We start from the raw sequence: 14,435 nt of genomic DNA, 5'->3' as shown, positions 1-14,435 counted from the left end.
TCGGCCAGGATCCACTGGGAGCATTTCTACCACTTTCCTTGCCCTGGTCCCGGCCCCCTTCTGCTCTGGCCTCAGCTATTCCAAGATCCTCCTCCGAGGGACCCTCACCTCTTCCCACGCCTCCCATTCTGTTCTCCTATTGCAGTCCCTCTGCTATTTCTAAAACACAAATCAGATCACAACATTCCCCTCATGAGAATCTTCAATGGCTCTCTCATTCCTTCCAGACCAGGTCTGGATTCCTGAGGCCTTCCGTGACTGGCCTCTGCTGACCTCTTTGGCCTCACTGGCTGTTTCCACCTTCCGCTCTGCCCAGCCAGATCAAGGGCTTCCCCAGTGCTCCACTTCCCTTCTCACTTCCTCACCTCTCCCTGGAACTCTCTGCCCTCCCCCATTTCACTGGTTAACTACAATGTATTCCTTAGGCCCCAGTTTAAAGGCCACTTCCTCCTGGAAGCCTTCTGGGACTGCAAGGCTATGTTGGGCGCCCCTCTTCTCTGTTCCCTCTGTGCCCTGCATTTCCATCATCAGACACTTGTCATTCCATTTTCTGTTTTCTCATCCATCTCTGCTGTTGGACATGCTCTCTGTCAGGGCACAATCAAGGCTGAGTCATTTACCTTTAAGCCAAAAAGTACCTGATAAATGTTTGAATGAATGAATAGTCTAAGTAGAGGGAACTGAAAGTGTCATGGCCTAGATAGAGGAAAGTCCCCTCCCCCTCCTCTGAGTCCCCGCCACCACTCTGACACTATGTTGTCCCCTGTGTTATACTCTTCCCTATTTCCTGTATCTTCCTAATTGATCTGAGAAGAGATTGTGTGCTGTAGACTAGCAGACCAAAAAAGTTATTAACAGCTAATAAACATAGAAAATGGTTCTGCTTCCCTAGCAGCAAAAATTAAATGAGCTTCACATGTTAAAATAGCAAAAAGCAATAAGAAAATGGTAATACTCAATGCTGGTGAGGGTATGGTGAAATTGGAAGTCATTTCCGAAAACAATCTGGCAATAATGTGTCGTGAACTCTATAAAAATGTTCAAACCTCCTGGTCTAGCGATCCTATTCTTGGTCATCTGTCCCTAGAAAATACCTCAAATATAGACAAAGCTTTATGCACAAAGCTGTTTGCTTCAGTTTTTTTTTTTTTTTTTTTACAGTAGCAAAAACCTGGAACAGCCAAAATTTTAAACAATAGGGGGATGGCTCTGTAAATCATGTTACACAGTGACACAGTCTATAGTCATTGATAATAGCCAATGTTTACTGGCATTGTAATGACTCATTTAACATTCATATCGACCTCACAAAGATCTGAGGCACAGAGAAATTAGGTAACTTGCCCAAAGTCATGCAGTGTGTGTGTGATTTGAACTCAGAAAGTCAGGCTCCAAAGCCCATGCTCTCCATTCTGACACTAGATCCATTAGAAAGGATTAAAACCACCCTGCAGTCATTTAGAAAACACTCATGATACAACAATAATTGGGGGGGGGGAGAGTTTTAAATTATTTGTGTAGATAGAGCAATGACATCTACATAAAAACCAGGTGCTGGAAGAAAAGATAGGAAGGAAATACCAAAATACTAGCACTGGTGTGTTTCGGGCTTGGGGTGGGGACAGAAATGGGGTAGGTTTTGGTTTACTGCATTTCTCTATTCTTGACTTTTCTGCAGTGTGGCTACATGACTTTTTAAGGAATATTTTTAATAACACTAACAGTTCGGCCAGTTTTGGCCAAGCAAGACACCCCAGCCCCCGCCTATGGCCCCATTAGGATTCTGGCCTCAGGCCCTGCAGGTCTACCCAGGAGACCTGGGCTCAGAGAGGGCCAGGAGCTTGCTCAACGTCCCACAGTAAGCCTTGAGCCCCCAGCCAGGAGTGCGGTCAGAAAGGGATCCCCCTTTCTTATCTGGGGACTTTGGGAGCCAAAGTCAGACAAAGGAAAGCCTGCCCACTTTCTCACTCACTCTCCTGTTTAAAATCCTTATTGGGTTGCCATAACTCTGGGAGCACAGTTCAAACTCTCCAGGGTGGCCCAGAGGCCTTTGTTAACGAGGCCTTGCTGGCCACATGCATCCAGACAGCACCCCACATGCCCACAGCACCCCTCCCTCCAGCCTCACTACACTACTCTTAGGTTCCCAAAACAAACCGCTCTCATGCCACCATGCCTTTGCACAGGCTCTGCCCTTCCACGTGGGGGCCATCACCCAGCGGGAACCTTGTCAGATACCCATCAACCATCAAGAGTTAGGTGAGGTGTCACCGCCGAGAGGAAACCTTCCTGATCGCCACCCCCATCCCAGGCTGTATTTGCAGCCTCTCCCCTGAGCTCTTGCACTGTCCTGGGCTCCCCCTCCACCGCAACCAAAACACTGATCCCACTACCCTAGAATGGCCCGGTGGCTTATCTGCCTGAGCCCCTGGGTGGCTGTGAGCCTTCCAAGATCAGGGCTTGGGTCTGGTTCTTGGTTGAGCAACTTCCTGGACAACCCTATACCCGGACTCAGCAGCACAGCCCACTCGGGCTCTTCCCTCAGGTCTCAGCTGAAGGTCACTCTCTGACCCTCTCCTGTGATACACGCCCCATGGCCCTTTGCACTCCCCCTACCCTGCCTCTGTATCTTGGCTCTAAACATACCCCTCCCCAACGCTGCTACCCTTGAACACAGGGTTGAGAGCCTGCCGCAACCCCAGAGCCTTGCACCGGACACACAGTAGGTGCTCAAGTGCCTAGTTCACCCTAGCTGCTCGATAGATGGTCACTGAAGAAACACATGGGAGAGGGTGTGTCTACATGGGCCTCAAAGATGGGGACGTTTGCCAGGAAAGTGAGAGAGCAGAGGGAGAGCATTCCATGCAAAAACCACGGATGCAAAGACATGGGAAAAGCTGCTCGCTTCTTAGGACAGCAATGTGTTCTCAAGTATGCCCCCTGCCCTGGAGAGGGGGCTTCCCCAGTGCTTTAGCAGTAAAGAATCTGCCTGCAATGCAGGAGATGCAGGTTTGATCCCTGAGTCAGGAAGACCCCGGGAAATGACAACCCACTCTAGTAGTCATGCCTGCAGAATCGTATGGACAGAGGAGCCTGGCAGGCTACAGCCCATAGTGTCGCAGAATTGAACACAACTGAAGTGACTCAGCACACAGGCACGCTCCAGAGCGGGGCAACACTGGGGTGCTGGGGTAAGACTGGGCTAGGGGTAGGGGTGCTCCTGAGAAGATGAGCTCATCCCACTGAGGGATGAACAAAGACTGCATGAAGGTGGGACTTACTGTTGGAGGGAAGGGGAGGTGTCAAGAGAGATGCCAGGGAAGGGCAGGCTGGGTGGGAAGAATGGTATGTGCAAAGGCCCTGAGGCAGGAAAGCACACAGCATCATGTTGGTCTGGTGTGAGCCCAGTGTGAGCTTCTCATGGGCTTCCCAGGTGGCGCAGTGGTAAAGAATCCACCTGCCAATGCATGATGCGGGAGGCACAGGCTCAATCCTGGGTCGGGAAGATCCCCTGGAGGAGGAAATGGCAATCCACTCCAGCATTCTTGCTTGGAAAACCCCATGGAGAGAGGCGCCTGGAGAACTACAGTCACAGGGTCACAAAGAGCTGGACACGACTAAGCACGCACCACAAGAACCCAGTGTAAGAATTCGCAGGGGAAGGAAGGCAAGGTGGCCAGGGCAGTTCACAAAGGGCCAGAGTTCCAGGCTTAGACACTTAGATGAAAGGCCACGTCGGGCCATGTTCAGGGGTCCCTGAGCTGAGAAAGGCTGTGGTCAAGGTTTTCAACAGACGGGTCATCACAGGGCCAGAAGGATGGCCTGAATGGACAAGCAGAAATTGGTCTAGGAGAGAGAAGCTGAAGTTTCCCATCTTCCCAGCACCTCGAGACCCCATGTGTTCAAAGATTTCCTCCCACGACCCCTCTGCCCTCCATATGCCCCTATTCTACACAGCCCAGAGTCCCGAGTCCCAGCTGCTGCACCCCACCCCACCCCCAAGACCCAGGCCAGCCTCGGAAACTTGCTCCTGGGAACTTCCTGTGAGGAACTAGGCTCCCGAGGGTCCTGGATCCAATTAGGCTGGGTTTCCGCAGCCCTGCGGGGCTGGGAAGGGCTGTTTTCACTGTGAGGCTGGGGCTGATCAGAGTGGAAGGGGGCTGCTGCCTGCGCTCTGGTCAGTGGGAGCTGGGGTGCCATACCCTCCCCTCCCAGGCACCCCTCTCCCACCATCGGCCACCCAGACACCCAGGGTGGTAATCCTCTCTAGGAGCCCCAGCATCTCTGCCAGGGAACGGGCTGTGACCGCCTTCTTGGGGCTGAGAGGACATTCCGCAGGCTTTGAACCCATGCCCTCGCTTGCTGCCGTGTCCCCTGGGGACCCCCAGCTCCCATCCCCAGCAGGAACTCCTTCTGCCAGTGTGAAATGACCATAATAATAAGTCACTGAATGCTTCTTCCATCCCAGGCACTGTTAGGTGCTTTACAAGCATTTCTCAATCAGGCTCCTAATGACCCCTGTGAGGTGGATGCTGTGAACATTTCAAAATAAAACACACATTCAGGAAGATGCCTGGAACAAAAATGAGCAACTCGACAACTTATTACAAAGCCCACGTCCAGGGTGCCCCAAAGCCCCCACCCATGTCTATTCAACTGCAGTCCCCCACACCCCACAAAGATTCCACCCTGTTGGCTTCTAAGGCAATCTCTCCCTTGCCTGCCTGGGTTCATGAATGAGACTTGGAGAGGATGTAACCTGCCAACCATGCAGCTGGTGGGGGCAGAGGGAGCCCCTTCTGTCCGCTGGCTGTGTGACCTTTAGCAAGTCCATTTCCTCTCTAGGCCTTTGTTCCTTCCTCTATAAAACAAAGAGATGCAACTAAACCACAGCCTGGGTTCTTGGACCCTCTGAGGGGCAATGTGGCCACTGAGTATTGAAAGTACAGATTCTGGAACAAGACAAGGTCAAAGCCACAGAGACTGTTACCAAACTGGGATGACAACAGTATCTCCTCAGCATCACTGTGAGGGTCCGATGAGTAGGTAGATATAAGGTCTTTAGAACAGAGCCTGGTCCGTGGTAAGGATTCCGTGTTGGCTGCTACCATTTTGCTATGAGGCTCTCCAAGGCACATGGAAGCCTTTCCTAACCTCCTGAAGACTCGTGGAAATGAGACCAACCAGAGATGTCAACTGGGCTGGGGGCAGGGTGCAGTTTCTCAGGACCCATGGGGCTGCCCAGTGGCCTTGTGGAGAGTCAAGTCTGGGATCAGCTCAGCACAAAAGCCAGCTGCTGAATGCCAGCTGTGGCCTGGCCCCCAGGAGCTTTCTAGACAGGTCCTTGGGGGTCCCAGGCCGGGAACCCCCAGCAGGCAATCAGAGCCTGTACTGGGACTGTATCTCAGGACCCCTGGGGGGCAGCACAGACGGAGCCCAAGGCTGGCGTGGCGGCCAGCAAAGTGGGCCCTGAGCAGAGCACAGCAGCGAAGGGAGGGCTAGGCTGATCAGAGAGCGGGATGGGGTTGGTCTGGGCTGGACATGTTGGGGGGGTTGTCAAGGACACGGAATACCTAGCACAGGCCCTGGCAGACCAGGCCCACCTCCCCCAGGTCTCAGGGCCACCACCCTCTCCCCGACTTCCCACCTCGGGGCCTTCACCCCTGCTCTTCCCTCTGCCTGGAATGCCCTCACCTGGAAAACTTCAAGCCAGATCACTTCATCCCTGAAGCACCTCTCCCCTACACACACCATCATCATCACTGGGCACAGTAAATGTAAAAGCACCAAGCTATAGGACAGCCCTCGTCATAGGACAGTGGTTCCTTTCCAGCAGGTACCAAAGTCTGTAATCATATCCTCAGCTGTGTTTGCCTCAAGTCTCCAGACCAGGGCGGTGACGACATCAGTCCCCGCCCCCCCCACCAGTGTCCCCAGCATCAAGCAAGGGGCCTGGTACACAGTAAGCGCTCGACAAGTATTGCTGAGTGAAGGCAGGAGGTCCAGGCAGGCTGCAAGCAGATCTGGGTGGGGCATGGGCACACATGAGTGCACAGGTGTGCGGGAGGGATCCTTTGTAAGGCCAAAAGATCTAAGGCCAGTGTAAGATGCACTGACGTGTAAAACACGTGTGCAAGAGTATGGCTGTGTGCAGGTGATAAAACAGCATGCACATGAGTGTGAAAGGACCCAAGCAGGGGCAGGCAGGCGGCTGTGTGTTGGTTCCTGGGAGGCACAGGTGAGTATATGACTACCACGTGTAATCTGTGGGTGGCAGGAGTGCATGCATGTATATCACATGTGTGGACACACACTCTATCGGACTTGTCTTCTGAATGCCCGGCTCCTATAGGCCCAGTTCAGGGTATCTCTGGTAGTGTTTCTGAAATAGCCGGGCAGCCCCTCAAACTGGCAAAAGTGGCGTAGGGGAGGTAGGGTCAAAGGTGGATATGGAAGGACTGGGGGTGTGAGTTTGTGTGTGCCTGATGTCCGGAGGGTGTGTCCATCCCAACCAGGTGCCCCCTGCATTGAACCCCAGAAGCTAAAATGACTAGATTATCCCCTCAAGGAGCATGAAGCCTTTGCTCAAAGCTCAGAGAAGGACTCAAATGATGAGGACTGCCCCCAAGGACATTCTGCCACATGGATGAGGCAGGGACAAGGCAGGATGCTGTGGGCCCCAGAGCCAAATCCCCAGGCCTTCCCCACACACCTTAACACTCAACACACCACTCAGCCCCCTCCCCAAATCCTTAGCAGCCTCCAGAGCCTGACCGCAGTCCTGGCAGTAGGAAGCCGAAACCACAATCCCCAACACATTTCCGTGCCACCCGCCTCTCAATCCCACCCAAGTCCAGGTGGGGCGCTGGGCCTTCTGCAGCCCTGTGCATCAGGGAACATTCCCCACCAAAGTGGAGATAAGGAGGGCGGTGTGACAGAGGGAGCCGCTACCCTACCAGGGCTGTTGCTGCCTTTGACCCCAAGACACATACCATGGCAGCCAAGTGGCACCTGGGGAGAGGAAAGCCCATCAGGCAAGGCATCCGGAGGTGTGGGTGGCCCTGGATGAGGCCCATACCTCTCCTTCCCCGCTGCAGTCTCCCCAGTGGACAGACTGAGGTTTGGCTGGCTCATCTGTGAGGTCTGCCTTTCTTCAATTAACATGTGACTTTGGATCGAGTGGTTCTCCAAGAGCTGGGTACACATGGGGCTACATGGAGACATCATTGTCCTGTTCCCATAAGTACACCAAGCCTGTCCAATATCCTGGACCAGAGCCAAGCACGATGCTACAGACACAGGAGGGGCTCGGGAGGCATGTATGTCTGGTGCCAGGTACACATACAACACCAGGCACCGGGTGGCCTGCCCCCAGGGAGCTCACAACCCAGTGGGGAGAAAGAAGCTACTACAGTCACAAAACCACAAGGTCAAAGGCACTGGGAAACCATAACGCTAACATCACTTCCCAAGTGTTATTCACAGGATGGGTGCAGCACTTTACCCTCTGTAAAGATGATCTTTCCAGAAATGACGATGGTCTGACAAACGGAGGCTGGGGGGCCTGGTCAGGAGGGAACTCCCCACCACTCTAGCGGAGATCAGAGGCCCTCTTGTCAAGGATGTGGGAAGGGGGTTCCCACTCTGCGCAGGGGTCGGGTGAGTTTGGGCTTCCCCTCAACAGCTGTGGGGTTTTAAGGCGAAGTCCTGGAGTGCTGGGCTCAAGTCACACAATGCGCCTGATGAGCTCTGTGGACTTGGCCAAGTTACCTCCTGTCTCTGTGCCCCCGTTTCCTTAGCTGTAAAATGGGGGTGATAACAATGAGGATTAAGCACGTCCATGTTTACAAAGCCTTTTGGAACATGGCCTGGCACAAAGTGAGCACTTGGGGTCACTAAATAAATAAGGCAGTGAAGAGCCTCTACATAAGGGTCTAAACCCCAGATCGGGGCTTCCCTGGTGGCTCAGTGGTAAAGAATCCTCCTGTGATGCAGGAGGCTTGGGTTCGATCGCTGGGTCAGGAAGATCCCCTGGAGAAGGAAATAACAACCCACTCCAGTACTCTTGCCTGGAGAATTCCATGGACAGAGGAGCCCGGGGGGCTGCAGTCCATGGGGTAGCAAAGAAGTGGATAAAACTTAGCAACTAGACAGCAACAAAAAACCCCGGGCTGGATCAAATGCGGACTCCAGTGTCAAAGGTTCTGAGTCAGAAAGCTTCTCAGATGCCAAGTTCTGAGATTGGAAGAGACTGCGATTCTCAGATCCTGTGATTTAATCATCTCATTATTTCCTGACAACAGCCTGGAGCCTCCCGAGGGAGAAGAGGGCAGAGAGCTCGGTGTCACTTCATCTCCCAGGAGCTGCCCTGCTGCAGGGCTTCCGCCACACCCGGGCTCCCCGGCATCTTCTCACCTCCATCAAAGCCACGGCCACCCTGCGCTGGACCCACTTGCCCACTCACCTGTGTGGGGTTTAAGCACCTGCCAGCCGTGCAGACAGGTAAGAAGTGCAAATAAATAAGTACAGGAAGAAGTTTCAGATACTGGTAAGAGCTGCAAGGGCTGATGTGACCATGAGTGACAGTGGGAAGCTATTACAGAGCAGGTGGCCAGGGAAGCCCCAACTGAGTCAAAACGGGTGAAACAAGAAGATACCAGCCATGCAAGCATTCTAGGTTTGGGTGGATGTGCAAAGGCCCGGCCAATAGGCTTTGTATATTCGAGCTGCAGAAAGGAAGTTGGTGTGGCTGAACGTGGTGAGACTAGGAGACAGAGGAGCTGAGATGGAGGGGCAGGCAGGCCCAGACCATAAAGGGCCTTGTGTGATGTCCTCGGTCACGTCCAACTCTTTGTGACCCCAAGGATTGTAGCCTGCCAGGCTTCCCAGTCCATGGAATTCTCCAGGCAAGAATACTGGAGTGGGTTGCCATTTCCTCCTCCAGGGGATCTTCCTGACCCAGGGACTGAACCTGTGTCTCTCGAGTCTCCTGCATTGCAGACAGATTCTTTACCACTGCGCCACTTGGGAGGCTCATAAAGGGCCTTGTAGGCCCCTAAAGGACATTGGGTGTTTGGGTCTTTGAAATGCTTAGGAAATATGAGAAGAGTTTCAGCAGGGGAATGACAATGTTAAACAAGGTTTACAGGGTCCCCAGATCATTGGGCTCATTCTGAAACCATAACGGTTTTCAAAATCAAGGCAGGGCCTGACTTGGTAACCAACAATCCTTGATGCTCACCGAGGTCCTATCACGTGCCTGGCCAGGGCAGGGAGAGGTCGCAGACACTCTTGTGGTGGCTCCCAACAAGCCATGAGTCATAGAGATTACCCCATTTTAAAGATCAAGAAGTAGAGGCTCAGAGAGAAGAATGTGCCCAAAGTCATACAAGCCATTCACCACACTGTTAAAAAAAAAAAAAAGGATCTTGGTCCCAGCACCCAGAATCACCATTACAAGAGTATTTTCAAGCCTCTACTCAGAGAGACCTTCCCTGGGAACTCATGTGGCACCCACAAATACTGCCCAAGGTAGTGCTTTCTGCACCCTACTGGCTTTGGAGCCCTCAAAGACTGTACTTGTATATCACATGGCTGTCCAACCCGGACTAGGTAAGCTGAGGACTGAATGGATGGATGGACAGATGGACAGGCAGATGAATGACTACTGAAATGACTAACCAATAAATTAACAAATGTACAATGAAAGAATAAAGGAATAATCTAACAAACTAATGAATGAACTAATGGATGGAGATGAAGGACAGAAGGGAAGGAGGGAGAAAAGAAAGGAAGGGACTCACAGAAAGGCAGGGAGATATCTGCCCAGGGAAGGGCAGGAGAGAGACTAGTTTTGGCCATTATAATGCCCCCGGCCCCATCACTACAACCAGCAACCAGGATATCCTGGGCCCAGTGGAGTCTCGCGAGTAGGTAGAGTGGTTCCCTCTCCCTCTGAGTGTCTCACAGAGAAAAGAAGACAGGAGACCATGGCTCTGCTCCTAGCTGGGACCCAAATTGCTGGGTGACTTCAAGCCAGTGGCTTCCCTTCTCTGAGCCCAGGTGACCTGTCTGGGCCTTTCCAGCTCTGATAGTCTTAAGGGGACAGGCTTCTACATTTTTTTTTTTTTACACAGTCACTGAGGTCAGTAGATGAATCTGAAAGATCAAAAACTAGAAGTTAGGAAAGACACCTGTCCACAAGTACCAAAATCTACCCAAGAATAGGCTCCCTGGACAAGGAATCCAGAAGCCCGAGTTTAAGCCCTCCTCTGACACTGCTCAACCTCTCCAAGCCTCAGTTTCCTAAGTTTTAAAATGGAGTTAAGTATCCTCACCTTGACAATTTCATCCAAATGAGTTTCTGGGAGAACCTAATGTGATAACAACCATGCACTACACCCAGGCAGGATTATGATGGTGGGGGCAGGGGGACGAGTGAAGGTAGACATGCTCTTCCATTCCAGTCCAGTTCTGTCCAAAATGACTCTTTCAGGAGTCAAACCCCACCTCCCCTGCCACCCTGCCAACAGAGAACAGTGGAGAGAGCCCAGATGTGAAAACCTGACATCTCTGTCTCAGCTCTCCTAATTGGCAGTGTGACTTTGGGCAAGTCACTTCCCCTCTCTGGATTTCAGTTTCTCCATCTGAAAAATGCCTAGCTTAGTTCCCCTCTGGCTCAGACACGCCAAGTTCTGCAGCCCTGAATCCCTAAACCCCAGCCTTCAACCCCTGGCTCTGCCTGAATTCAGCTCACCCTGCCCAGTGGAGCCAGAACACAGGAGTGACTAGAGGGGTCTTGCCTCCAGGAGACCTTGGGGCAGGGGTTAAACAGGCTCAGGGTCCTCCTAGGACAGACAGACTTTTCCGGAAGGGCAAGACCAGGACCAACCTGCCCAGGCGCCTTGGACAGCGCCAGCCACCCCAGACCTTGTAGACATTGAGAACCCTCTGTAGCCTGAGAGCCAGCAAGTCCTGACCTGTCCAGAGAGATGCTCCAGGAACTTCTCCCAAACTAAACTGCCTTCAACAGGGAGCCTCCAGGATGCAGGGCAAGGATGGCAGAGGCGGTAAGAGCACCCCCACGACCACACAAACTCTCCTGCCCCTCCCTTCAGACAGGACCCACTGGGGCTGCCGGCCTGCCCCCAGCCAAACAGCCAGCCACCTGAGGGCATTCACCCAGATGCCACCTACTAGGGCCAGAAGGCCCACCAGGGGAAGGGGCTCTCGGGCAGGGAGCCACCCCCGCACGGAGGGCAAGATTTCCGCCTACAATAGGGCCCTGGCCACCCATGAAGGAGACAGGCCCACCCCACCCCACCCCCCACCGAGCTCACAGCTCTGAGGGTTGCACGCTGCTCCAGGGCACGGTGGCAGACAGCAGGATTATTTCCTCATGCCAAGGGTCTTAGCTGGAAACCTGGGGCCCTCTCAGAGCCCCTACTGCCAACCCTTTCCTCCAAATTTGAGAATACAGTTCCTTACAATGCCTCTTCCAAAAGACATTTCCCGGTCCCCGAAGCCCCCATCCCCAACCTTCCACAATCCCCCCCGCAGCTCTGAGGAAATGGGCAGTTAACTTTTCCCAAAAATCCCGCAAAGGCGGCTGGCTGGGGGGGAGAAATGCGCCCCGAGATCCTTTCGCGGCATTTCACCGCCTTCCAAAAAAAAAAAAAAAAAAGCTTAAAAAAAAAAAAAGAAAACTTTCGGAGTTAACTTTAAATTCCCAACCCTCCCCCCCAAATCGCCCAGCGGCTTCCTTTTTTTTTTTTCTTTAAAGTGCAATTGCATTGTGTCTCACCTCCCCGAAAGGCTCGCGGCTCTCGCCAAAGAAAAGGAAAAAAGCCAACCCTTCGGGTGCCCCCTCTGCTTCCAGCCGCCTCTCCCACATTCTCAGACAGTTTTATTAAAATTTTCAGACAAAAGAAAAACAAAAATGGCAGCCTGGCTTATTTTTAAAACAGGACAGGGACGCCATATTCTGCAGATCTGCAAAAAAAGGGAGAAATCCGGCACTGGCCGCTCCACCGGGCCGGCTGCAAAGTGCGCGAACCGCGCCGTTTGCAATCCGTTTATTTGCATTAAGCCCCATGAATCATTGTTTACCGGAGAATTGCAGCAGGTTTGAATAGCCCGGCTTAAGAAAACACACACACGCGCGCACACCACACACACATACACACACACACACATACACGCACACTCGGAGAACAGACCAGACACGCCGCCGGAGACACTTCCTACCCCGCGCGCCGCTGCCGCCACCGCCGCTCCGGGCCGGGCCCGAGGCGCAGGCGGCCCCGGGCCCTCGGAGCGCCCCGGCCCGCGCTGACAGCGCCCGCGCCCCGGCCGGCTCCCCGCCCGCAACTCCGCGCAACTTTCCCGCGGGCGAGTGCCCGCCGCCGCCGGGCCCGCTCCCCGCGCCCCGGGCCTGCACGGACCTGGCTGTGCTGGCGGCGGCTCCGGGACGCGGCCGCAGCCCCGCGCCCGGCGGCCCAAGCAGGGCCGGGCTGGGGCTCCGGCTCCGGGCTCCGGCTCCGGCTCGGTGCGGAGCCGCGCGCAAACCTTCCGGGTCGCCTGCTGTTCACTTCTGGGTTCTGCAAGCGCCGAGGCGGCGGCGGCGGCGGCGGGAGGCTGGGTCTGCAGCGCCGCGCGGCCCCCCGTGCGCTCGGCGAGCCCCCGCGCCAGGCGCCCGGCTCCGGGGGGGCCGCGTCGGGCCCCCGCCTCTCCAGCTGCGCAGCCCGTCCGGCCCCGGGGGCTCCCGCGAGTGGGCAGCGCCGGGCTCCGGCGACGGCGCGCGAGGGGAGGGGGCCGGGCGGGGGGCGGGGGCGGGCCGCGCGCTGGGGGCCCCACTCGGGCCCCGGGGCCTCGTCTCGCGCTCGCCGCCGCCGCCGCCTCGCAAAGTTGCGCGGCGCCCCCCGCCCGCGCCGCGCCGGAGGCAGAGCCACAAAGGAACTCCTCGCCCCCCTCCGCCCGCCCGAGCCGCGCGGGGAGGGCACCGGAGCCCGGCCCTAGGCCAGCCCCTTCCCCAGCGCTGGGGCTCCCGGGTCCCCGGCGGCCGCGGCCATTGTCCCGCCCAGGCCGGGCCGTCGCCTCGCCGCCCCCTCCCCGGCGACGGCGGGCTGGGGGACCTGGGCCTGCCGGGCCGCGGCCCGGACCAGGCCGAGCCTGCGCGGGGCCAGGCGGCGCCCGGGGGTCTTCCCCACAGACCGCAGGCAGGAGGGGACCCCTAGGATGGGCCCCCCCACACCTGATAACCAACGATCGCGTTCAAAATCCAGCCTGAGAATTGTTTTTTTTTTAAGTCGAGGACACGGGGATGGGGGCAGAAGTTTGTACATGGCAGGCCACCCCTCCCTCAGAAAGCTCCAGCCCTCCCTGGCCCTAGGCCCGAGCCCCCAAAGGGTGGGGCCGCCGGAGGCTGTCAGCGGCTCTCCTCGCCGAGTCTCTGAGAGGTGGCACCGGCTGTCCCCCAGCTCCAGACCTCTGAGCCATCTGCGTGTGACTCCTCCTCCCGCCTCACCCTCCCCAGCCAATCAGTCACCAAGTCCTCCCGATTCGGCCTCCCGGGCTGTGTCAGCTTCCAAACTTCACTTCTACCTGAGGAGGCGGCCGGTCCCTGGGTCCTTTCAGGGGCTCAGACCTCCTGTGACACTGAACTGCCTCTAGGTCTCTAGGTCTGCCTCTGCCTCATCGGACCTCTAGGTCTCGATGAATCCGAGGCTGGCCTTACCCTCAGGGAGCACCCAGTCCCTGGGGAAGGACACACGTAAACAATCACCTGCCAGTGTTTGCCTTCCTCCGGGAAGCATTTCCCAAGTGGTTAAATAGTGATTTAGGGCCTCCTATCAGACACCCGCGCTGGTTGGCTGAAAACACAGTTGTGAGCAAATTGGACCAAGTTCCTGCCCTCATGGAGCTTCCAGTCTAGCACAGGATGTCAAGGTTGGCGGACTCCTGTGGACCGTCTGTGATAAGTCCCGAGCACAGTCCCTGGCGCAGAGCAGAGTACAATACATATGCAGCGCTGCGTGCTAAGTCACTTCAGTGTGTCCAACTCTTTGCAACCCTGTGGACTGTAGCCCGCCAGGCTGCTCTGTCCATGGGATTCTCCAGGCAAGAATACTGGAGTGGGTTGCTGTGTCCTTCTCCAGGGGCTCTTCCCGGCCCAGGCATCGAACTCAGGTCTCATGTTTCCTGCATTGGCAGGCGGGTTCTTGACCACTATCGCCACCTGGGAAGCCCTACAATAGGTATGTGTAGTGGCAATTAGTTGTAATTATAAAGGGGAAGGACTTGTAGAAATCAGGGAGAAGGTCATTGTTTTTTTCCTCAGGGAGCTGAAGAAGCTTTTCAGAAATTAGTTCCAGCGTGAGCTGGTTGGGAAGAAGGGACAGTTTTCTGGTTTCCAGGAAAGTAGGGGTGATAAATAT

General features: G+C 55.2%; 1 protein-coding gene across 1 annotated transcript in view; it reads right to left on the bottom strand.

The window, feature by feature from the left end:
- Window positions 1–12,577, bottom strand: part of ZNF362 (zinc finger protein 362) — a 44,389-nt gene extending 31,812 nt beyond the window's left edge. Inside the window, exon 1 of the mRNA XM_043909664.1 lies at window positions 12,444–12,577. The gene's annotated coding sequence lies outside the window, so the exon portion shown is untranslated. The remainder of the gene's footprint in view (window positions 1–12,443) is intronic.
- Window positions 12,578–14,435: the final 1,858 nt, after the last annotated feature.

This window comes from Cervus elaphus, chromosome 8 (assembly GCF_910594005.1).
Source record: "Cervus elaphus chromosome 8, mCerEla1.1, whole genome shotgun sequence".
NCBI lineage: Eukaryota > Metazoa > Chordata > Mammalia > Artiodactyla > Cervidae > Cervus > Cervus elaphus.
The sequence above is the reverse complement of the archived record's forward strand: the minus strand, read 5'-3'. Positions and strand labels throughout refer to the sequence as shown.